Below are 26443 nucleotides of genomic sequence, written 5' to 3'. Positions count from 1 at the left end.
CAGAAGGCGGAAAGGATGTAGCACTTGCAGAACAAACTTGCAAGTATGCTTTACAATGCATTTTAGGGTTATGTCACACCACAACGCAAAGGTACCACTTCCTGTAATCCTCCTCCCATGTCCACGCAGGCAAGGACAGGACGCTCCAGCGATCTCATGGTGATGTCGGACATGCGGACATTCTTTAGTCCAACGCCTCGCCGTAGCCCTTCGGGATCCACCCTCCACCAACGCTTGGACCGGCAGGTAGCCGACTACCTGGCCTTAACTGTGGATGTAGACACTGCGAGCAGCGATGATGAACCCTTGGACTACTGGGTGCGCAGTCTTGACCTGTGGCCAGAGCTGTCCCAATTTGCCATCCAACTTCTCTCTTGCCCTGCCACAAGCGTCCTGTCAGAAAGGACCTTCAGTGCAGCTGGAGGCATTGTCACTGAGAAGAGAAGTCGCCTAAGTCACAAAAGTGTTCAGAACGTCACCTTTATCAAAATGAATGAGGCATGGATCCCGGAGGGCTACTGCCCACCCGAAGACTAAGTCAGTTCCCACACACAGCATCTCTGCCCGCAGGCCGCTTGCCTTCTCCGCCACCACCAACAGGGTCCAGGACTCTAGGCAGATTCCTGAATTTTGAAGGCCGCTGCTAGCAGCTGCTATGCTAATTTTTCGTGAATATAAATACATCCTGGTTAGCGTCCGACTTCCGTGCCCCTGATGAGTTACAAGAGAGTAACGAAATCGATAGGGCGGACAAGAGAGGCGCCCCGTTAGTGGAGCCAGTGGGGGTCGGACGGCAGTGGAGTCCACAAAGTATGCCCAGCCTGGCAGCGGGGGAGAGCCTGTGAGAAAAACTCTGTGTGCAGTATAATCATTTGGACATGTGAGTGTAATTTTATAATAAAAGCAATTTTAAGGAGACAGTATTACGCTATGTGAGACCTTTTCTTTGAGGTATTGCAACACAAAAAGGATTACGATACAGAGCAGCAATCTGCGCCAGGTTCCTGAGGCACCTAGGATTCCTGGAATTGTGCATGATTGGCCAGTCTAATAGTGGCCAATACATCCGGTGAGTCTGATCACTAGTGGGTGTTTATGGTGGAGGTGCTGCTGGTATTAATGCAAGAATATGGACAGTATATTGAAGTATATGAAGTCAAATAAGTGATGGTGTGCGCTAAACAACTATAAACTGATTTGAAAAAGGTTTTGCCTGAGCCTGGTGGTAGCGCACCCTATGGGATATTATTGGCTATAGCGCTTTGATATTGTGTTTTCAATCTTTGTAAGGTTTTTTGAGAAGCTGCATAGCAATGTTGATATGTTTGAATTATCATCTATGTCCATATGAGCAATGTGCATGATTTTATATTTTTATTATTTTTATTATTTTTAGTGTATTTTTATTTTTTATATACTTCATCTGGGTGCGGAATCAGTTTTTAGTATATGCAGAGCCATTGAGGCACAAACAATATATACCGTGGGCAGAGTTGAGGGTACTGATCGATTTTCCAATGGTCGAAATGGATGTGTTTGAGTACCGGTCACACAGAACAGTAGATTTGGATGAAATATTCAGGGTGAAAGAGAATGCTAGTGATAATGTTAACCAGAACTTGGATAGTTCATTTAGGAAATTGGAGCAGGTCCTTATAAAGGAACAAAATACTTGGTGGGACATTGCAACCTTGAATAAATATATATCCAAAGGAATAACCCCAACGAGATATAGATGGGATGTGGTACCTGATGATGGGGAGGATAATGAGAGTAATAATAAAGAGTGGCGGGAATATTTGGAGAAATGTGGTGATGGTATACTGAAGCTTCTGATAAAGAGAAAGACTGCCCGATTAGAGAGATTAGGGGGGGAGGTAGAAACCATTAAGAGTGAGTTGGAATCTTTTAAGGATGACGAACAGTATGTAAAATTATCACAGAGAACATGTAATTCCCTTATACATCATCAAAAAACAACAATCCATGATAAACAAAAACAATTTAATCGTGATTGGGAAATACACAAAAAACAATCAGCGTATAAATGGCAGGCTTTGAACAATAAAGATAAGAAGGACTCTGCAGAAGAGGTAAGTAGGGGGATTGAAACTCAGGTTCAGACAGCAAATCCACAGGTGGTTCGTAAGCCGGATAGTGCTAATATAGACAGGGTGCAGGATGGTGCAATGCAGAATCAGGGCAGGTATAATTTAAGACCGTTGCCCAGGAGATACCCAGGGGGGAGGGGTTTTCCCCAAGGGATGGGAGAGGAGACAGAGAGGGTAGGGATCAGCAACCCATGAATGGTGGTCATGCTAGGTATGAGGACCCGGGAAGGGCCAATGACAGGTTAGATATGAGACCCACATACAATGTGCCAGTTTATAATAGGTATGGTCCTATAGAACAAGAAACCCGATATCAGCCTTTTTTGGAGGGGGGTCATCGCCAGTACAGACCGGGGGAGAACAGATACAGGAAGGACTACTACGAGGAGTTCACATCCCCAAGGGACAACAGAAAAAGGGTACCAGAAGGGGGGTACGAGCAGGGCACAGGGTACAAGAGAAGAAGAAACCAGCAGGGGAGGGTATTTTTAACATCAGTGGAACAGATTTGAGTAGGCAGGAGTTGAAATTATTAGACAAGGGATTAAAACATGCCCCTATGAAACCAATGAACAAGTTTCAGACATATATAGATCTTCAAAAATATGCCAGGACTTTGAATATTAAAAAATATTTTTGAACAAGGAAGGCCCAGTGACTAGAGTGAACCCGGTGAGTCAATATTTACATACTGGGATGCATAATAAATCAACCTTTAACTCTCAGGATGGGACAAATGGTAATTGTGTTGAAGTCTTCAAAAGACTAGTGGAAAGGGACCTACAAAATATAGAGGAGAAGAAAAGAGATAATACTTTGGCAGTGGCGAAAGGTATATTGGAGGAGAAAGGATTAGTAATTAGACCGTCTGACAAGGGTGGGGGGGGGGGGGGTAGTGGTGCTCAATAAGGAACAATATAGGACTGAGTTAGATAGGTTGGTGAGGGATACCACCACATATTGCAAATTAAGGGGGGACCCTACAAAAACATTCAAGGAAGAATTGAGGAAGATTCTGAGGGGAGGATTGGATAAGGGGATAGTCGATGATAAGGAATTTGAAAATACCCAAAATTCACAAGAGCACCACTGCCCCCCCTGGTCGCCCTATAATCAGCGGTATAGGGTCCATAACCCATAGACTTGGGCAATATATCGACAATTTTTTGCAGCCGTTGGTACAGCGGTTGCCGTATGTAGTAAAGGACACGAAACACATGTTGTGCATCCTGGAAGGAAAGAATATAAATGAAAATAGCCTAATGGTCACGGCAGACGTGGCTAGCCTTTACACTAATATCCCTCATGGGCCTGCCTTGGCAGCGGTGAGGGCAAGCTTTGAGGAGGAGGGAGGATTGGATACTCAGCAGGTGGAATTTGTTATTGAGTTGCTCACATTTGCTTTGAGTAGGAATTATTTTTGGTATAGGGGGAGTTTTTACATCCAAATTAAAGGATGTGCTATGGGGGCGGGGTTTGCACCATCACTGGCTAATCTGTTTATGGGGCAGTGGGAAGCATAGGTGTTGGATAAATGGGCACAGGGGGGGAATATATCAATGTGGCATCGGTTTATCAATGATTTGTTTATAGTTTGGGAGGGAAGTGTATCACAATTGGATGAGTTCATTAATGAAATTATTAGCAATCAACTGAATATTAAGTTGGAGGTGGAAAGTGATTATCACACTGTTCACTTTTTGGATATAGAGATAGAAAAACATGAAGGGATCTTAATCACACAAACTTTTTTTCAAGAGCACAGATAGGAATGGGTATATGTCTATGGACAGTTGTCACCATCCACAATGGTTGAAAGCAGTCCCTAGGGGACAATTCACAAGATTGCGAAGTGGATACAAGAATTTTTGTGTAACCTTTTAAGAAAAATTGTGACTTTTTCTTTTTTCATTTTAGTTCCTGAACGCTGTCAGTGGGAGGAACATTGCGGCATGGTGAGAATTTTTAATCTATTATTGGGGCTGTTGGGTGGATGTGATGCCCACCCAGCTATGCCTTTTAGACACGGCGATCAGTGTTTTTGTTTATTGTTACCATGGCGGCAGGTGGGAGGAGTTGTGCCATGACAACGTGTACTATGCATCCCTTTGTACGCATTCACCTTGTGATGATGCGATTGGAGGACGGGTGGCGTCGGCCTTGTTTAGTGTCTAGTCATGACGTCGCGTACCATGAGTCCCTCTGTTGAGATGCGATTGGAGGGTGGGCAGAGCTGGCCCTCATTGGCGCATGTGACCTATTGTACTAGTGCACACCGGGTTTCCGTTTACAGAAAACATTATTCCATGCCGTGCCGAGATGGGCCATCCCAGGTCAGCTGATCAGGAGGTATGTTTTGATGATGTCACTTGTTACCTGTTCCCCATCAGGTCCGTCCATGCTTTCCTGCACTTTGATTGGCGCCTTTGATTTTGAAATGATTGGCTAATTGAGGTATAGACTTGTATATAAGTGTGTGTTCATTGTTGTTAGATTAGTAGGCTGAACGGCTTGCGAAAGTGCTATAGCAGCTCGAAACACCGGGCTGTCGCCGCCAGAGCCTACTTTTGACCATGCTGTCATTTAATGACTGATTAATAAAGAGCTAATTTTTACTTTTTCTATTTTTGTGGTGCCAGTCTTTTTCTGCATACAAGATTGCGAAGGAATTGCACAAACATTAAGGATTATATGGCACAGTCACAGAAGTTGGTAGATAGGTTTTTGGGGAGGAACAATTATATGCTGAAGTCATTGAAGTGGGGCAGAAAAAATAGGGATAGTTTGATAAAAGGAGGGAGGGGAGGGGGGTTACAGGAGTATAGGGTACCGTTTATAATTGAGTATTCCTGTCAGCATAGACAGATGGAGTCTATTGTGAAAAGGCACTGGCATATATTGAAGGAGGACAGGACATTACAGTGAGTGTTACCAGACAAGCCACAATTTATATACAGAAGATCGCCAAACCTTAGGCAGATATTGGCACCGCGTCTGGTGGAAGGACTGGTGAAAACGACAACTCCATTTTGGAGTCAGAAGGGTTTTTTTCCTTGTAGGGGATGTCAGGCATGTGAGGAAGCTAATGGTATTAGAACTGATGAGGTGGTGTCATTTACAAACCAGGCCAGGTTTAAAATCATGCAAAATATTACCTGCAATACTGTAGGGGTGGTTTATTTGTTATGGTGTACCAGTGGTAATCAATATGTGGGGAGAACCACCAGAGCTCTTAAGAAAAGGGTGCAAGAGCACATCCGGAATATTAAGAAGGGGGTCAGTGGACACAGTATATCTGAACATTTTAGGGTGCACCATGGATGTGACCCAAGGGGGTTACAATTTTGTGGGCTCGAAAAAGTCACATATGGGTGGAGGGGGTGCGATAGGGTTAGGCACATCTCTAGAAAAGAGACCCGGTGGATCTATAGTATGGGAAGCCTCCAACCTGGAGGACATAATGTGGATTTAGATTTGAATTGTTTCATTGCTGATAATTGATCATGTGATATGGGTAGATGCTATATGAATGATTACCCTGGATATGGATTTTAATGTTGAAGTGTTTAGGAGTGCTCTATGGAATAAAGCTCTGCATAATAGGTTTTAAATTAAAATAAAAAAAAATTATGGTAATTCATAATGATATGGACTAAATGTGAGCAAGATGCCAATGTGTATAATAAGTATGATATCATGCATCTAGACCAATATGGTGAAATTACATAGTAGTGCTCAATGGAATAAAGTTTTGCATAATAGGTTTTATATATTATTAACATGTGGGGATAAAGTGTGAGATAAGGGTTTTTTTGGGGAATTCATTTTATCATTCTTAGTGTATAGATATATATTGTAAACAGAGTTTCCCCCCGCTATGTTGGGATGCAGATAGATGGTGAGAAGGAGGATGAGTAGTATGTTTACAGGAGCGCGCAGTGTACTCGCGCTTCAGCCAGTCAAAAACACAGATGACGTAAGCCAATAGGAATAGAGTAGGCAGAGCATGCCGGGAGTATGACGCGTATAGCGTCATGTGGTGAGGCCCAACTGGAGTGCCATGACTTACGTGACATCACGAAGTCTGGCCAATTGGAGCGCATCAGCGCTGTGGATGGGAAAAGGGGAGCGGCGAGTAAGCCGCAACACGTGAATATAAATACATCCTGGTTAGCGTCCGACTTCCGTGCCCCTGATGAGTTACAAGAGAGTATCGAAATCGATAGAGCGGAGGCGGACGTACAGGACAAGAGAAGCGCCCCGTGAGTGGAGCCAGTGGGGGTCAGATGGCAGTGGAGTCCACAAAGTATGCCCAGCCTGGCAGCGTGGGAGAGCCCGTGAGAAAAACTCTGTGCGCAGTATAATCATTTGGACATGTGAGTGTAATTTTATAATAAAAGCAATTTTAAGGAGACAATATTACGCTATGTGAGACCTTTTCTTTGAGGTATTGCAACACAAAAAGGATTACGATACAGAGCAGCAATCTGCGCCAGGTTCCTGAGGCACCTAGGATTCCTAGAATTGTGCATGATTGGCCAGTCTAATAGTGGCCAATACATCCGGTGAGTCTGACCACTAGTGGGTGTTTATGGTGGAGGTGCTGCTGGTATTAATGCAAGAATATGGACAGTATATTGAAGTATATGAAGTCAAATAAGTGATGGTGTTCGCTAAACAACTATAAACTAATTTTTCTGGTGCGTGTACATGCCTGCCTAATTTTTCTGGCTGCACTGCGGGCGCTGCAACAACAAAACAAAAGGCATGTATATGTGCCCATTCCCCTTCGTGATCATTACCTTGCCGCGGTGAAGGGGCTTGCGTATCACAATGAAGCAATGACCGCTGGCTATATGAGTGTCTCGGGTGGGGGTGGCACACCAAAGATAATAAGGTCGTTGCTTGATTGTGGTCAGACCAAATTTGATCAGCTGGACAGTCACTGTTGTTCTATCATTGAGCTACCACAGCCCGGCAACCATATGGGCTGGAAAACCGCCACGGCCTGCACTCTGGCCATGTTGCGCACCAGTCCAGCACGGCCGTCACTATGCAAACAGCCGTTTGCGGTGCGTTACACAGTGAGTTTGGTGTGTCAGTGTGAACCAATACTCTAATTACACTCCCTGATTGATGTATACACATGCAAGATGTTTGAAAGCACTTTAGGCCTGCAATTTAGAATTCAATGTGATTGCTGCCCTTAAAACGCTGCTTTGCATCAAATCCAGATTTTTCCCCGGGACTTTTGGCATGTATCCCACTCCGCCATGCCCCCCTCCAGGTGTTAGACCCCTTGAAACATGTTTTCCATCACTTTTCTGGCCAGCATGAGTGTTTCCAGTTTTCAAAGTTCGCCTCCCCATTGAAGTCTATTGCGGTTCACGAAAGTTCGCGCGAACCGAACCTTCCGCGAAAGTTAGCGAACTGGGTTTGCGATCCAAAAATCGGAGGTTCGCGACATCTCCACTGATTGATGCCTGCGTGTGATTAGCTGTTGTGTGCATGTGGCCAGCCACTGATTGGTGGCATGTTGTATTAAAACCTGCTGAGTGCTTCCTGTCATTGCTCGTGATAGCTTCTAGCTCTAGCTTGCTGGTTGCTCTGTGTTCCTGCTCTTGTTACATTGGACTATCTGGACTTCGACCTCTGCTTGTTATTGGACCTTTCTTGTCTGCTGCCTGGTTTGACCTCGGATCCATTCTTGACCTCTCTCCTGCTTAGCCCTCCTGTACTGCGATATATTTGTTTACCCGTGTATGACCCTGGACTGTTTCTGGACTTTGCTAACTCTGAATCCTTGTTTGGCCTGGAAGTTTATTCACTCACCCTGCATTCAGCTCCAATACCTTGCACACTAAAGGCCTGGGTGTAACCGAAGTCAGGTAGGTGTTGTCTCTCACCTCTCGTTCAAGCGGGGACGTGCCACATAGGGTGAAGCGTGTGGAGGTAGATTGGGGCATTGGAGCTGATTTGTGAGTGGATATCCCTACAGGCCTGACAGTTGTTTTGTTTATGTTCGACTTCTGTCATAGGGGAGAATCCTAGATTATGTATTACCATTTTTCACTATTAAGTTTAAAGTTTAAATAGCTAGAGAAGGTATCAAATTGTTCCTGGCCTTTTGTAATGGATTTAATCGTGTCGGTTAGGGTCAGAAGCGGGTCATCTGCATATGCATGGATTTTAATCTATTCCTTTTTTGTTTTTACCCCTTTAATATCACTGTCCTGTTGAATTGATTGAATAATTGCTTCAATAATGAGGTTAAGTAGTCAGGAGGATAGTAAACAATCCTGTCTAACTCCATTTGCAATTGTGAAAATGCTGTTTATAAAATTGTTTACAATCACACTTTGGTTGTTACATCATTTTTTATTTTTTCCGATAAACACAGATCCTAGACTAAATTTTTCTAAGGTAGCAAAAATCAATTCTCTAGAAAGGCGGTCAAAGGCTTTTTCTGCATCCACCACAACCAGTAGTGCTCCTCTCGTTTTGCATCTATACATCAAATGTATTGCTGTATAGATGTTATCTTTAATATGTTTATTTTTAATGAATCCTATTTGTTGTTTCAGAAGGACATTTTGAATTACTCTGTAGCCTGTTTGATAGAATTTTTGTGTATTTTTCTTCTTTTTTGTGTGTATATTTTAACATCATGGTGTATAAGAGAGAGTGGCTTGAAGTGCGCACATTCCTGATCCGTGTATTATTATTGCATGTAGTCGGAATCCATTGGCATGCCAATTGTTGCTCCAATTATTTGACTATTCAGAGTGATAATCAATTTTAAAGTTATTCTTTAATTGTTTTAAGTTAAGTTGCGATCCGAGTCACGGCACCAAACTGTAAGCGTAACTTAACTTAAAACAATTAAAGAATAACTTTAAAATTGATTATCACTCTGAATAGTCAAATAATTTGATCAACAATTGGCATGCCAATGGATTCCGACTACATGAAATAATACACGGACAAGGGAGTTCATGTATGTCATAGTCAGAATGCTTTAACCACTTCAGGACCACAGTCTTTTCGCCCCTTAAGGACCAGAGCCTTTTTCTCCATTCAGACCACTGCAGCTTTCACGGTTTATTGCTCGGTCATACAACCTACCACCTAAATGAATTTTACCTCCTTTTCTTGTCACTAATACAGCTTTCTTTTGCTGCTATTTGATTGCTGCTGCGAGTTTTTGTTTTTATTATATTCATCAAAAAAGACATGAATTTTGGCAAAAAAATGACTTTTTTAACTTGCTGTGCTGACATTTTTCAAATAAAGTAAAATTTCCTATACATTTGAGCGCGAAAGTTATTCTGCTACATGTCTTTGATAAAAAAAAACCATTCAGTGTATATTTATTGGATTGGGTAAAAGTTATAGCGTTTACAAACTATGGTGCCAAAAGTGAATTTTCCCATTTTCAAGCATCTCTGACTTTTCTGCGCACCTGTCAGGTTTCATGAGGGGCTAAAATTCCAGGATAGTACAAATACCCCCCAAATGACCCCATTTTGGAAAGAAGACATCCCAAAGTATTCAGTGAGAGGCATGGTGAGTTCATAGAAGATTTTATTTTTTGTCACAAGTTAGCGGAAAATGACACTTTCTGACAAAAAAAAGAAAAAAAAAAAGTTTCCATTTCTTCTAACTTGCGACAAAAAAAATGAAATCTGCCACGGACTCACTATGCTCCTCTCTGAATACCTTGAAGTGTCTACTTTCCAAAATGGGGTCATTTGTGGGGTGTGTTCACTGTCCTGGCATTTTGGAGGGTGCCTAATTGTAAGCACCCCTGTAAAGCCTAAAGATGCTCATTGGACTTTTGGCCCCTTAGCGCAGTTAGGCTGCAAAAAAGTGCCACACATGTGGTATTGCCGTACTCAGGAGAAGTAGTATAATGTGTTTTGGGGTGTATTTTTACACATACCCATGCTGGGTGGGAGAAATATCTCCGTAAATGACAATTGTTTTATTTTTTTTACACACAATTGTCTATTTATAGAGATATTTCTCCCACTCAGCATGGGTATGTGGAAAAATACACCCCAAAACACATTATACTACTTCTCCTGAGTACGGCGATACCACATGTGTGGCACTTTTTTGCACCCTAACTGCGCTAAGGGGCCCAAAGTTCAATGAGTACCTTTAGGATTTCACAGGTCATTTTGAGAAATTTCGTTTCAAGACTACTCCTCACGCTTTAGGGCCCCTAAAATGCCAGGACAGTATAGGAACCCCACAAATTACCCCATTTTAGAAAGAAGACACCCCAAGGTATTCCGTTAGGAGGATGGTGAGTTCATAGAAGATTTTTTTTTTTGTCACAAGTTAGCGGAAATTGATTTTAATTGTTTTTTTTCACAAAGTGTCATTTTCCGCTAACTTGTGACAAAAAATAAAATCTTCTATGAACTCACCATACTCCTAACGGAATACCTTGGGGTGTCTTCTTTCTAAAATGGGGTCATTTGTGGGGTTCCTATACTGCCCTGGCATTTTAGGGGCCCTAAACCGTGAGGAGTAGTCTTGAAACCAAATGTCGCAAAATGACCTGTGAAATCCTAAAGGTACTCATTGGACTTTGGGCCTCTTAGCGCACTTAGGGTGCAAAAAAGTGCCACACATGTGGTACCGCCGTACTCAGGAGAAGTAGTATAATGTGTTTTGGGGTGTATTTTTACACATACCCATGCTGGGTGGGAGAAATATCTCTGTAAATGACAATTGTTTGATTTTTTTTACACACAATTGTCCTTTTACAGAGATATTTCTCCCACCCAGCATGGGTATGTGTAAAAATACACCCCAAAACACAATATACTACTTCTTCTGAGTACGGCGATACCACATGTGTGACACTTTTTTGCAACCTAGGTGCGCTAAGGGGCAGAGCCGGATTAAGGCTAAATGGGGCCCTAAGCAAAGTAACTGATTTGGGCCCCCCATCATGTCGTAATAGAATCAGAAGATGCAGCTGCACAGCAACATGCCGCACACACCGGGGCAGCCGAGCTACTGGTTGCTATGGGCAACAGCCCGCTTTCCTCTGTGGGTGCACAATGCAGGGAATAGCAGCGGCAAAATGCAGAGTGAGAGATGAATGGCTGGGACATTTGCGCTCAGGGGCTGGGGCACCCCTGTGAAGAGGGCGCCAGATATCACAGCAGCAGCACTTTCCCCCTGCATGTCCAGCCTGGCAATAGCAGAAAGCTCTAGACACCACCAAACCGGAAGCCCTTCCCCAGACAGAATTACATAACCACCCCCACCACCGAACAACCAATTTCCTCCCAAACTAGACAGCCTCCATCCCAGTGAATACGGTAGTCCAGCAGAGAAGGCAGCCGCAGCGGGGGAGAATGACAGCACCAGATGACTCACATTCACCTGATCCAAGCAATAGAGGTCCCGTCATCCGAAGCCCATCTGTCTCCTCTAGAGTGCTGCCGCTCTGTTGCTACTACTATTACTACTTCCTACTTCCTGTCTGATCTAAGAATCAGGAAGTTCAGAGCAAGCGGCTGCACTGTACAAGAGACAGATGGGTTTCAGATGACGGGATCTCTATCGCTTGGATCATGGATAGGTGAGTGAGCGTTTGCCATCTGCTGCTATCATTCTTGCTGCAGCTGTGGTTCTCTGTGGGAAGGGAGGGCAGAGTGGGCAGCGGCAGAGCGCACAGTAGCAGGAGGGGGACCTAGGAGGAGAGCCTGGCTCTGAAGACAATCAGCAGCACACGGCATCATTTGACAAGACAAGAAAAATAACATTTATATCGCGCTTTTCTCCTGGCGGACTCAAAGCAGCCTGCAGCCACTAGGACGCGCCCTATAGGCAGTAGCAGTGTTAGAGAGACTTGCCTAAGGTCTCCTACTGAATAGGTGCTGGCTTACTGAACAGGCAGAGACGAGATTCGAACCCTGGTCTCCTGTGTCAGAGGCAGATCCCTTAAAGGGACTCCGAGCAGTGCCTGTGGGTATGCCTTTAAGCATACCCACAACTAATTAATTACATCCTCACACCTACCAGCATGATGTTTGTAATTATATCCCCCTGGGTTCCTTATATTTCATTGCATTGTGCTGAATCAAGCTGCCGACTTGGGAGAAAAGTCATCCTGTGGCCGCGATTTCGATCGCGAAAATAGCGAAAACTAAAAGGCATAGGGCGGCCATTTATATATCATTGGAAAGAGGAGAAAGAGAGCTTTAAAATGATATGCATCTTTCCATAGTTACTGCACTGCTCGGAGTCCCTTTAACCATTATACCATCCAGCCACCGCTGACAGGATGGCGAGGGCTGGTTTATGTGCTGATGGGGCCCCTTTGACTCTGAATGGGGCCCCAAGCGACTGCTTTTGTTGCCTGGTCGGTAATCCGGCCCTGCTAAGGGGCCTAACGTCCTATTCACAGGTCATTTTGAGGCATTTGGATTCTAGACTACTGCTCACGGTTTAGGGCCCCTAAAATGCCAGGGCAGTATAGGAACCCCACAAGTGACCCCATTTTAGAAAGAAGACACCCCAAGGTATTCTGTTAGGAGTATGGTGAGTTCATAGAAGATTTTTTTTTTGTCACAAGTTAGCGGAAAATGACACTTTGTGAAAAAAAAAACAATACATATCAATTTCCGCTAACTTGTGACAAAAAATAAAATCTTCTATGAACTCATCATACACCTAACAGAATACCTTGGGGTGTCTTCTTTCTAAAATGGGGTCACTTGTGGAGTTCCTATACTGCCCTGGCATTTTAGGGGCCCTAAACCGTGAGGAGTAGTCTTGAACCCAAATGTCTCAAAATGACCTGTGAAATCCTAAAGGTACTCATTGGACTTTGGGCCCCTTAGCACAGTTAGGCTGCAAAAAAGTGTCACACATGTGGTATCGCCGTACTCAGAAGAAGTAGTATAATGTGTTTTGTGGTGTATTTTTACATATAACCATGCTGGGTGGGAGAAATATCTCTGTAAATGACACATTTTTTTTACACACAATTGTCCATTTACAGAGAGATTTCTCCCACCCAGCATGGGTATGTGTAAAAATACACCCCAAAACACATTATACTACTTCTCCTGAGTATGGCGATACCACATGTGTGACACTTTTTTGCAGCCTAGGTGCGCTAAGGGGCCCAACGTCCTATTCACAGGTCATTTTGAGGCATTTGTTTTCTAGACTACTCCTCACGGTTTAGGGCCCCTAAAATGCCAGGGCAGTATAGGAACCCCACAAGTGACCCCATTTTAGAAAGAAGACACCCCAAGGTATTCCGTTAGTGGTATGGTGAGTTCATAGAAGATTTTATTTTTTGTCACAAGTTAGTGAAAAATGACACTTTGTGAAAAAAACAATAAAAATCCAATTTCCACTAACTTTTGACAAAAAATAAAATCTTCTATGAACTCATCATACACCTAACAGAATACCTTGGGGTGTCTTCTTTCTAAAATGGGGTCACTTGTGGGGTTCCTATACTGCCCTGGCATTTTACGGGCCCAAAACTGTGAGTAGTCTGGAAACCAAATTTCTCAAAATGACTGATCAGGGGTATAAGCATCTGCAAATTTTGATGACAGGTGGTCTATGAGGGGGGCAAATTTTGTGGAACCGGTCATAAGCAGGGTGGCCTCTTAGATGACAGGATGTTTTGGGCCTGATCTGATGGATAGGAGTGCTAGGGGGGTGACAGGAGGTGATTGATGGGTGTCTCAGGGGGCGGTTAGAGGGGAAAATAGATGCAATCAATGCACTGGGGAGGTGATCGGAAGGGGGTCTGAGGGGGATCTGAGGGTTTGGCCGAGTGATCAGGAGCCCACACGGGGCAAATTAGGGCCTGATCTGATGGGTAGGTGTGCTAGGGGGTGACAGGAGGTGATTGATGGGTGTCTCAAGGTGTGATTAGAGGGGGAAAATAAATGCAAGCAATGCACTAGCGAGGTGATCAGGGCTGGGGTCTGAGGACGTTCTGAGGTGTGGGCGGGTGATTGGGTGCCCGCAAGGGGCAGATTAGGGTCTAATCTGATGGGTAACCGTGACAGGTGGTGATAGGGGGTGATTGATGGGTAATTAGTGGGTGTTTAGAGGAGAGAAGAGATGTAAACACTGCACTTGGGAGGTGATCTGATGTCGGATCTGCGGGCGATCTATTGGTGTGGGTGGGTGATCAGATTGCCCACAAGGGGCAAGTTAGGGGCTGATTGATGGGTGGCAGTGACAGGGGGTGATTGATGGGTGGCAGTGACAGGGGGTGATTGATAGGTGATTGACAGATGATCAGTGGGTTATTACAGGGAATAACAGATGTAAATATTGCACTGGCGAATTGATAAGGGGGGGTCTGAGGGCAATCTGAGTGTGTGGGCGGGTGATTGGGTGCCCGCAAGGGGCAGATTAGGGTCTAATCTGATGGATAACAGTGACAGGTGGTGATAGGGGGTGATTGATGGGTAATTAGTGGGTGTTTAGAGGAGAGAAGAGATGTAAACACTGCACTTGGGAGGTGATCTGATGTCGGATCTGCGGGCGATCTATTGGTGTGGGTGGGTGATCAGATTGCCCGCAAGGGGCAGGTTAGGGGCTGATTGATGGGTGGCAGTGACAGGGGGTGATTGATGGGTGGCAGTGACAGGGGGTGATTGACAGGTGATTGACAGGTGATCAGTGGGTTATTACAGGGAATAACAGATGTAAATATTGCACTGGCGAATTGATAAAGGGGGGTCTGAGGGCAATCTGAGCGTGTGGGCGGGTGATTGGGTGCCCGCAAGGGGCAGATTAGGGTCTAATCTGATGGGTAACAGTGACAGGTGGTGATAGGGGGTGATTGATGGGTAATTAGTGGGTGTTTAGAGGAGAGAATAGATGTAAACGATGGATTTGGGAGGTGATCTGATGTCGGATCTGCGGGCGATCTATTGGTGTGGGTGGGTGATCAGATTGCCCTTCAAGGGGCAGGTTAGGGGCTGATTGATGGGTGGCAGTGACAGGGGGTGATTGATGGGTGGCAGTGACAGGGGGTGATTGATAGGTGATTGACAGGTGATCAGTGGGTTATTACAGGGAATAACAGATGTAAATATTGCACTGGCGAATTGATAAAGGGGGGTCTGAGGGCAATCTGAGCGTGTGGGCGGGTGATTGGGTGCCCGCAAGGGGTAGATTAGGGTCTAATCTGATGGGTAACAGTGACAGGTGGTGATAGGGGGTGATTGATGGGTGATTGATGGGTAATTAGTGGGTGTTTAGAGGAGAGAAGAGATGTAAACACTGCACTTGGGAGGTGATCTGATGTCGGATCTGCGGGCGATCTATTGGTGTGGGTGGGTGATCAGATTGCCCGCAAGGGGCAGGTTAGGGGCTGATTGATGGGTAGCAGTGACAGGGGGTGATTGACGGGTGATTGACGGGTGATTGACGGGTGATTGACAGGTGATTGACAGGTGATCAGGGGGGATAGATGCATACAGTACACGGGGGGGGGGGGGTCTGGGGAGAATCTGAGGGGTGGGGGGTGATCAGGAGGGGGCAGTGGGCAGGGGGGGGATAAAAAAAAAAATAGCGTTGACAGATAGTGACAGGGAGTGATTGATGGGTGATTAGGGGGGTGACTGGGTGCAAACAGTGGTCTAGGGGGTGGGCAGGGGGGGGTCTGAGGGGTGCTGTGGGCGATCAGGGGGCAGGGGGGGGAAATCAGTGTGCTTTGGTGCAGACTAGGGTGGCTGCAGCCTGCCCTGGTGGTCCCTCGGACACTGGGACCACCAGGGCAGGAGGCAGCCAGTATAATAGGCTTTGTATACATTACAAAGCCTATTATACTATGTACATGCGGCGATCCGGGTGCTAGTAACCCGCCGGCGCTTCCGAACGGCCGGCGGGTTACTACGAGCGGTGGGCGGAGCCAGTCCCCGGCGGCTGATCGCGTCACGAATGACGCGATCGCCGCATAACCACTCCCGCAGCCGCCCCCGCCGATGGGCGTATTGCGGTCGTTTGGGCCCAGTCTTTGCCGCCGCCCATCGGCTGGGGGCGGTCCTCAAGTGGTTAATATAAAAAGGGAGTGGTATATATAGACTCAAACCACAAGATGGCACATGCATAGAAAAGTATACAGAAATCTTATACGTCATGACAAAAAAGTACCTAAATTTAGAGATGAGCGTAATGACTTAATTACGATTTCGCGAAATTTCGCGTAATTAGTGTAATTACGATTATGGCCATAAGTACATAATCGTAATGAAGAAGGATTTTACAAAATTCCGCGTAAGCGTAATTTTCGCATAATTTTCGCATTACAGTGGGTATCGCGAAATTACGTTTGCCTTGCATGCAACTGTTTGTAAGCGTAGTTACATAACGTAATTTCGCGATAGTTCATATTACTGTAAGCGTTAATTTTAGTGTCATTTTCGCGTTACGGTGGGTATCGCGAAATTATGTTTGCCTTGCATGCAAACGTTTGTAAGCGTAGTTTACACCCTTGAACTGTGCATGCTTAGTTTTTACATTATTTAACGCGAAAAAGCGTTTATATGCGAAAATTTGTTAGCGTTCGTCTGCCTACCGCTGATTCGCTTCTGATTGGCTAATGCGAACAAGTAATTTTTTATAGCTAACAAGTAATTACGAAATTTGCGAAATTACGAAGAAATGCGAAATTAAGGTATGGTTTAACGCGAAATTACGTTATGGTTTAACGCGAAATTATGTTATGAGCGTAACGCGAAATTACGCGTTGAAAATTACGCTTACAGTATTTTCAATTACGATTTTAATGGCAATTACGCTACCATAATTTTGCATCGTAATAGCAAATTTCGCATGCGTAATTATAGTAACGCGAAATTTCAAAAATTTCGGCTCAACCCTACCTATATTTCTTATTTCTGCAAAATCGCTTGGTTACAAGAAGTTCTAAAAGGTGTGAAGTGAACTGTTGACAGGATGCATGGGTCGGTAGGGGCTTTTTGTTGGAGATGTTACAGTCAGATAAAGACAAACATAGACATTGTGGTTTGTGCTACAGGAAAGAGCTTCTTTCAAAACTACCTTTAATATCAGGGCTTAAGGTGATCGTATAGTATGTTCTTATAGACTTATATTAAAGACTTATGTGTTCCTAAACTAATATGGACGCGTCTGAACAACATGGTGTCTGAACAGCTGCTAAGCATTGCAAAGCCTTATGGTATGCCTTGCGGGTTACAGAACTAAGCAATTCCTAACACTACGATTATATATTCCTGTCTATCTTATTGTAGGATTATGTGTGTGAGCAAGCAAAGGAGTATATGCAGTGGCGTTCCTACCTAAGGGCGCAGGGCGGCGGGGCGCACCGGGTACCAGTCAGCCAGGGGGGTGTCGCCACGACCCCCCTACACCTGACTAAGGAGGGGAAGAGCAGCGCTAGGAGGAGGGGTGACAGCAGGGATAGCGGCGGGGAGGGGGAAATATCCCCCCCTCCCTCACCTGGGTCCCCTCCTTCTGCCTCTCTTCTCCCCCCAAAAATGTGGGCAGCGGGCCGGTGGCAGTGGGCAGCGAGCAGGCGAGCGCGGAGTATACTCACGTTACTTCCGCGTATCAGCCTGGAACGCTGCGTCACCGTCACGTGCCTCTTCTGCGCCTCCAATCATTGGAGGCGCAGTAGAGGCACGTGACGGCGACGCAGCGTTCCAGGCTGATACGCGGAAGTAACGTGAGTATACTCCGCGCTCGCCTGCTCGCTGCCCACTGCCACCGGCCGCTGCCCGCATTTTTGGGGGGAGAAGAGAGGCAGAAGGAGGGGACCCAGGTGAGGGAGGGGGGGATATTTCCCCCTCCCCGCCGCTATCCCTGCTGTCACCCCTCCTTCTAGCTACACGGGGGGGGGGGGGAACTATACTACCTAAACTGGGGGCCACTATACTAGCTGGCAGCTGGGGGCCACTATACTGGAGGCAGCTAAACGGGGGGGGGGGGGGCACAGGGCACTATACTAGCTACACTGGGGGCATCTATGGGGGCCACTATATTACCTATACTGGGGGGGGGGCACCATACCAGCTACAATGGAGGCAACTATACTATCTAAACTGTGGGCCACTATACTAGCTATACTGGGGCAACTATGGGGGCCACTATACTAGCTATACTGGAGGGCAGCTCTATGGGGGCCACTATACAAACTACACTGGGGGCAGCAACACTACCTACATTGGGGGCAGCAGCTATGCTGCCTATCCTGGGGGCAACTATACTAGCTATATTGGGGCAACTATACTACCTTCACTGGGGGCAACTAGCTACCTATACTGGGGGCAACTGCTAGCTACCTATACTGGGGGCAGTGGCGGCACGGGGGGGGGGGTGCTTTGGGTGCTGAAGCACCCCTTAAAATTCTCCAAGCACCCCCCAGCGTGAACTGACTTTCGGCATCTAATAGACGCCGTATCAGTTCACTACAGCGGCAGAGCAGGGCTATAGTAAAATGTCCGAAGCCCTGCTCTGGAGACTTTGGGAGTTGCTGGCTGCAGAGGATCGTGGGAGCTGCGCACTGGACGGAGGCCGGAACAGGAGCTCTGCTGCAGGTGAGTAAATTTTTTTTTTTCTTTTTAATTTATATTAGCAGCCAGGGGTAGCATTTATGTTCTGGCCAGGTCTGCTACACGATTGAAGTGTTTTCTGGACAGGTCTGCCACACGATTGCATGTATTTTCTGGGCAAATCTGCCGACATGATTGAACGTATTCTCTGGGCAAATCTGCCGACATGATTGCATGTATTTTCTGGGCAAATCTGCCGACATGATTGAACGTATTCTCTGGGCAAATCTGCAGACATGATTGAACGTATTCTCTGGGCAAATCTGCAGACATGATTGAACGTATTCTCTGGGCAAATCTGCCGACATGATTGCATGCATTTTCTGGGCAAATCTGCCGACATGTCAATTCAATAATAACATGCGCTAAAAAGTGTACATATAGAAGTACTTCACTATTTATTCAATTGTTAAAATCATAAAATACACACCTTCAAATTTCAAATAATCCACCATATATAGTTCAACTCTCATTCAACCACTCACATACAACATAGAGGGCCCCTCTATTCAATCCTTTTTCACCAGTATTAAAAAACTTCTCTAAAATCACGAGAAAGGACTAATGTTCCTTTATAGGGCTTTCTTCCCTTAATCCAATCAGAATAATTTCCTTAGGATTCCTTCTATAACGGGAATCGCACTGTTGCCAATGTTCCTGATTAGTTACAGTTCCGTCAATTTAGACTCACGTGTCCCTTAGGATGGGGGATTAGCAGCCGCTTTTCACAGCGATATGTTCCTGTAGCAGGACTCCCCCGCTCTGACCTCTTTACGTGCTCCCACACTCTGCCCGCTGCCTCTCTGTCTCACCGGCGTCTTCCAGCGGCATACGAAGGTTCAGACTGCAAGACTCAAACCTCGCTCGCCGCACTTCCGCTCAGATGATCAGCTGATCCGGCCAGCGTCTCTCTTTGGGTGACGTCACCACTCAGCTTCTGGATCTTTGTTTACAAGTGGCTGCTGCGCGCTTACACAGCCACCTAAGTCCAGAGCTTTTTAGCAGATGTCTTTATAGCAGAAAAAACAACCTCTACGCGTTTCAGCCAATGCGTTGGCCCTCATCAGGAGGAATTGGTAATGCACAGGAGGCCAGTGAATTCTCTTATCTTTATAGTCCAGGGTCGCCATTTTGCTCTATCACTTGACTCCGCCCTTATGCAAATACATAATTAGATCCTTTCCTCTTAAAGCAACGTTCTTCAGTATTCCTTCATTTTGACATTGGTGAATATAATGCACAGCACATCTTTCTTACCTCACTCATCAAACAAGATTCTTCCCCACCACATCTATCACCCACCCCCATAAAATTTGTTTATTAAAATTCACTCCTTTAAAATTACTTAAAAAAGGCAAAAAACTCCATTTCACTATTGAGGCCCTTAGGTGCCAATGTGTCCAACTGATAAATCCACATAGATTCTTTTTGTGACATCTTGCTTATATAGTCACCACCCCTTTTAGCTGGGTGGACGACCTCCAAACCATAAAATATAGTCCCCTTTAAAAGGCCTCTATGTTTCTCTTTATAGTGTTTGGACAGTGGGTGTCCCTCATTTTTCTTTTTTATATTATTAAAGTGTTCCCCGATCCTCCTCTGTAGGGATCTTTTTGTCCTCCCCACGTATCTTTTTTGACAGGGACATTGGATACAATAGATCACACCACTGGTTGTGCATGTGATAGAGTCTTTGATCTTATACATCGTTGAGTCTGGTGCCTGAATCTCCACTATCCTCCCTGGATTGCTTGTTCTCCTACAGTTGAGGCAAAAACCACACCTCATAAACCCCCCTCTCTCACGTTCTTGTGCTGTGTTTATCCCATATTTGCATTCATTAGCTGCTGTGGCTATGGATAATCCAATATTTGGTGCTTTCTTAAAAATTAATTTAGGCCTCTCAGGTAACAACTCCCCCAGGGTTTTGTCTTCCTTCAATACATCCCAGTGCTTACGAATTATCCCCGCTATTTTGTTTGATTGTGTGGTATGCTGGAACAACATACTGAAGTTGTTCGCATCCCACTCTGTTTTATTATGATTTTTATTCATGGATAATAATTCCTCTCGGGGCTTCAATCCCACTACTCTCCTGGATTCCTCCACCTGCCTTAGCGGGTATCCTTTCTCCAAGAAGCAGCCCACGAGCCTATCCGCCTCCATCTCATACTCCTCCACCTCCGTACAATTACGACGTAGCCTCGTGAACTGCCCCCCGGGGATATTGTCCAACCATCGAGGAAGATGACAACTGGTATATAAAATATAGCTGTTGACATCAACCGTCTTCTGAAATGTCCTTGTCTTTATAGATTGATCCTCAACATATAGTTCCAGATCCAAAAAATTCACACTGCTAGTACTCACACTTGCAGTGAACTTAATCCCCCAGTCATTTTTACCCATATGCTCAATATATCTTTCCAGAGATGCCTCATCTCCCCTCCAGACTAACAATACGTCGTCGATAAAACGACGCCAGAGGACCAGGTTCGCACCGCCACCTCGCTCCCCAAAAACATATTCCTCGTCCCAGTGGGACATAAACAAATTAGCGTAGGCCGGTGCGAACCGGGTCCCCATGGCCGTACCCCCTTTCTGCAAGTACCACCTCCCCCCATATTCGAAATAATTATGTTCCAGAATGAATTTAATGGATTTGAGGATGAAGCATCTCTGTTCCTCACTTAACATCTCATCTTTTTCTAGGTAAAATCCGACTGCTTCCAGTCCCCTCTCATGTTTGATTATTGTATACAAAGAGGATACATCCATAGTGCACAGTACCCAATTCTCTTCCCACTGCAAACCCTCTAGTATATTCAGGATGTGTTTTGTATCTTCTATATAGGCCTTGGTGTTCTTTACATATTTTTGTAGAAAGGAATCCACGTACCTCGAAAGGTTTGCAGTTAGTGATCCCACCCCCGATATGATTGGCCTACCGGGCGGATTACTTATATCCTTATGAACCTTTGGCAGGTGGTAAAACAGTGGCCGTCTTGGGAATTTTACATCCAAGAACTCGTACTCATTCTGGTTGAGAATCCCTTGTAGTGATCCTTCCTCCAGTAAATTCTTAAGTTCCTCCGCAAATCTGATCGTTGGGTCAATACTCAAGACGTAGTAGGTCTCTGAGTCACCCAACAGGCGTAATGCCTCATTTTGATATGCCAAGGAATCCTGTATCACAATACCACCCCCCTTATCTGCTGGGCGTATTGTTATTTCTGGATCTTTCCGAAGTTCACGTAAGGCTTTCCTCTCACCACAGGATAAATTATCATATCCAAACCTACTGACCTTCATACGTCTAATATCTTTCTCCACTAAATTTTCAAAAGCAGTCATCGCTTCACTGTATTCAGTCTGTGGGAAGAAGGTTGAGGGATTTCTCAGTGTGGTGTGTACGGAGGATGATTGGATGTTATCCCTTTGTATAGGGTTCTTCAAAAAATATTTCCTTAGACACATCTTTCTCATGAATTTCTTCACACTTATATATGTGTCAAATTTATTAATTCTATTATTAGGAGCAAATTTAAGGCCTTTTGCTAGAAGGCGAGTTTCCTCTTTTTTAAGAGTACGTTTACTCAGATTGAACACCCCACCCCCCGCATTGTCAACCTCTTCATTCCCTATTTCTTCTTTACGTTTCTTCCCACCCCCCCTGCACCCCCTTTTTCGTTTGCCACTCGTGGTGTCCGTAAAAAATATTGACTAATTGAATTCCTTGGTTCTTCCACTATTATATTACTTCTATTTCTATTATTACTCCTCATATTACTAATTCTATTCTTCTGTCCTTGATTGGGTGTTTGGTTCGGTATTGATATATGTCTCATATTCCTTCTAAAGGCCTCCTGTCCCTTTAATGGCGGGCCTCTTGGTGTCCTATTTTTAGTGGCTGAACCCCTCTCCAGATTTGTGGCTTCCCTTGGATTCCTATCCAATGGGGAGTATCTGTTAAATGTCGGGATATTAAATCTACCGGGACTAGGTGTGGTTTGTTTGCCCCTACTGCCGACATGATTGCATGTATTTTCTGGGCAAATCTGCCGACATGATTGCATGTATTTTCTGGGCAAATCTGCAGACATGATTGAACGTATTCTCTGGGAAAATCTGCCGACATGATTGAACGTATTCTCTGGGAAAATCTGCCGACATGATTGAACGTATTCTCTGGGCAAATCTGCCGACATGATTGAACGTATTCTCTGGGCAAATCTGCCGACATGATTGAACGTATTCTCTGGGCAAATCTGCCGACATGATTGAACGTATTCTCTGGGCAAATCTGCCGACATGATTGCATGTATTTTCTGGGCAAATCTGCCGACATGATTGCATGTATTTTCTGGGCAAATCTGCAGACATGATTGAACGTATTCTCTGGGCAAATCTGCAGACATGATTGAACGTATTCTCTGGGCAAATCTGCAGACATGATTGAACGTATTCTCTGGGCAAATCTGCACACATTACGTGTATTTTCACCCGGGTTCACGGCAAATTACAGTTAGCTCCGCCCTCATCTGGTCATGGCCACGCCCATTTTTTTGCCGCATGTTATAGCGCCACCCATTTTTTGCCCCTTTACCTTTTTTTTTTTTTGGGGGGGGGGGGGGGTGTCTTATAATACCCAGCACCGGATGTCAAATGCCCTAGGTACGCCACTGAGTATATGTTAGGTATATTAGGTATAGCAAATAAGTAATAGGAGTCCCAGGGCCTCCCACATTCCCCTCTTTCCAGTTATGATAATAACTGGACATCCAACTGGACCTCTGTAGGTATATTCCTAGTTAGAACCCTGTGGGTCCTCCGGCTTGGCTTACAGTGGGATGCCTTTGAGCCTTAAGGGCTAAGTAGTAGTGCTCAGCAGAGCTCGAATGTTCGAGTAGCTCGAATATTCGAGCTCTTTTTCAGCTATTCGAGCTCGGTATTCGAGCTCCGAATAGCTGGAGCTATTCGAATGGGCTATTCGAGTGAACTCGAATAGCCCATTCACTATTCGAGCTATTTGAGCTACCAGCGCTATTCGAGCTCGAATACCGAGCTCGAATAGCGTCATAGCCCAGATTGATGTCCTTAGAGCCAATCAGAGGGCTCCCAGGCCCTCTGACGGCAGCCAATCACAGAGGGGGACCCTGGCCAGCCCCTACCCTATAAATAGCGGCCGCCATGTTAGGTGTTTCCGTCCTTGCCTGACTTTGTACAGAGAGAGATCTGCTCCTTTGTGCGTTGGCTTAGCAAGTGCTCTATAGTGGTCAACTACCTAGCGTTTTTGCTCACATACACCTGCTCTATACACCTATATTGTTGTTAGTTAGATAGACATTGTATTTTAGTTAGTAGCTTTTGTGTTACATAGAGACAGCTGCTGCAGGCTTACAGCTTTAGGCCTCAGGGCCTGCCTGTGTGGGCAGCTGTTCTCTCCTGTCCTCTGTTAGCTTATTTCTCATCTATACCAGTATTTCTGCTGTCCTTTAGTACTGAGTGATTGTATTTTGTATTGTAGTTATATACTGTAACTGTACTAGGACACTCACTGTCACTGTTTGTTCATAGCTCCTGCGTGTGCGTGCACTCACTGTCTGTAGTGTACACACACTCTATTTCCTTGTGATTACTAGTACTGATTATTGTAACTGCTACTAGTTGTACTTCCTGACTGTTACTACTTACTTACTGTACTACACTCACTCAGTCACTGTTCATAGGCTAGCTCCTGCGCATGTTTGCGCGTGCGTGCACTCACTGTCTGTAGTGTACACACACTCTATTTCCTTGTTATTACTACTGATTATTGTAACTGCTAGTTGTACTTCCTGACTGTTACTACTTACTTACTGTACTACACTCACTCAGTCACTGTTCATAGGCTAGCTCCTGCGCGTGTTTGCGCGTGAGTGCACTCACTGTCTGTAGTGTACACACACTCTATTTCCTTGTGATTACTACTGATTATTGTAACTGCTAGTTGTACTTCCTGACTGTTACTACTTACTTACTGTACTAGACACTCACTCAGTCACTGTTCATAGGCTAGCTCCTGCGCGTGTTTGCTCGTACGTGCACTCACTGTCTGTAGTGTACACACACTCTATTTCCTTGTGATTACTACTGATTAGTGTATTTTCTAGTTAGTGTACTAGGGGACACACTCACTGTTCACTGTTCACACTTACTGATTACCGATTTTTGTATTTTGTATTTGTACTGTAATAATCACTTAGCGATCTAATCACTTAGTGATTAGTGTCACCTCACCCAACAACCCACTCCATTAAAGTACCCCACTTTTCACCCGCAGTTTTAAAAAACTTTTGTGTTTATGCCCAAAACATCTAAGATGTCTGGAAGTGGCAGCCAGCGCGGTTTGGGCAAGGGGAAGGGCAGCAAGGGAATCAGGAGGAGAGGGAGCAGCATTGTGGCAAGCCGCGGCCGTGCCACCATGCACAGTTCCGCAGCAGCAGCGTCAGTGGCTAACATTCCTCTTATAGCCACTGGCCGTGGACGCCTTGGGCGCCGCCCAGCAGGAGCATCTGCAACTCACGCTGCAGAGACACAGCAGCAGCAGCGTGTAGCACCTGCTCCTATTTTCCTCCAGCCGGGTCGGAAACGTCCCATTGAGGAAAAGGATGCAGACACTGTGGTGCAACTGATGACGGAGGATGAGCAGCCCGCCATCAGCTCTGCATCCGAGGCCTCCACCCTCACCACCACCACCCCTGTTCGCAGCAGCCGCCCAGCAGGGCCTGGGGAGGAGGCCAGTTCACCGTCAGTCGCCGACCTGTCACTCAGCACTCTTTTGACCCCAGGCATGATGCGTCAATTGTCTGCTGTTGTTGGCGATTTGGAGGAAGAGATGCTGATGGGCACTTTGGGGGATGAGGAATTGGACAGCAAGACTGTGGCGACAGTCAAGCAGCCCATCCATGCATCAGGAGAGGAGTTTGGGGGGTCATCATCCCAGCAGGACATGTTTCAGGAGGGGGAGGCTGATGATGACACGGTGACAGACAGAGACTGGGTGCCACCACCTCCAGGGGATGTCGTCCTCAGCAGCTCTGAGGAGGAGGAGGAGGATGCGCTTGTGGGCCTTGCAAGGAGGCGCATCATTGCAAGCATTGGCAGCAGTAGGCAGGTCCCACAGCCTGCTGGTGTCTCAGGCTCAGCAGCAGCAGCAGCAGCATCTGCCAGTACCACCACCAGCCGCACCCAAGCCCCTCCCCCCCAACCACCACAGGGAGACAGGCAGCAGCGGTTCCATGCCGTAGGGGGTTGTTTTTGTCACCAATCTGGCGCTTTTTCACCATGCCCACTGTGGACAGCAAGTACGCCACTTGCAACCACTGTCAGCGGAAGTTGAGCAGAGGTGCAGACCCCTTAAAGTTCAGCACCAGCTCGCTCATCAACCACCTTGCTGCGAAACATTTCCACCAGCATGAGGAGTTCCAGAGGCTGAAGGCATCTGGTGCTGGCAGTGGCACCACACCCATCACTGCACAGCCTTCAGCAGCAGCAGCAGCAGCAACAGCAGCCACCCGCCCTCCTGCTCCTCCAGCAGCACCAGCAGGAGTGCGGAAACGCACTGCTCCTCCCCCCTCTGCAACTCCTGCCGCCGACACTGAGGCCTGTTCTGGCAGCCAGTCCTCAGTGGCCTCCTCTGCTGTGTCTGCTGATTCCCGTGCCAGCAAAAGGCCACGCCAGAGCCTT

The 26443-nt window shown here is 45.8% G+C and overlaps 1 protein-coding gene and 1 pseudogene across 1 annotated transcript in view; one reads left to right on the top strand and one right to left on the bottom strand.

Moving 5' to 3' along the window:
• The window catches only part of LOC137535252 (zinc finger protein 585A-like), a 201856-nt gene extending 182291 nt beyond the window's left edge, over nt 1-19565 (bottom strand). Inside the window, exon 1 of the mRNA XM_068257067.1 lies at nt 19407-19565. The gene's annotated coding sequence lies outside the window, so the exon portion shown is untranslated. The remainder of the gene's footprint in view (nt 1-19406) is intronic.
• LOC137537090 (zinc finger protein 84-like) overlaps nt 1-26443 on the top strand; it is a 99591-nt pseudogene that overhangs the window by 39175 nt on the left and 33973 nt on the right.

This window comes from Hyperolius riggenbachi, chromosome 10 (genome assembly GCF_040937935.1).
Source record: "Hyperolius riggenbachi isolate aHypRig1 chromosome 10, aHypRig1.pri, whole genome shotgun sequence".
Lineage (NCBI taxonomy): Eukaryota > Metazoa > Chordata > Amphibia > Anura > Hyperoliidae > Hyperolius > Hyperolius riggenbachi.
The sequence above is the reverse complement of the archived record's forward strand: the minus strand, read 5'-3'. Positions and strand labels throughout refer to the sequence as shown.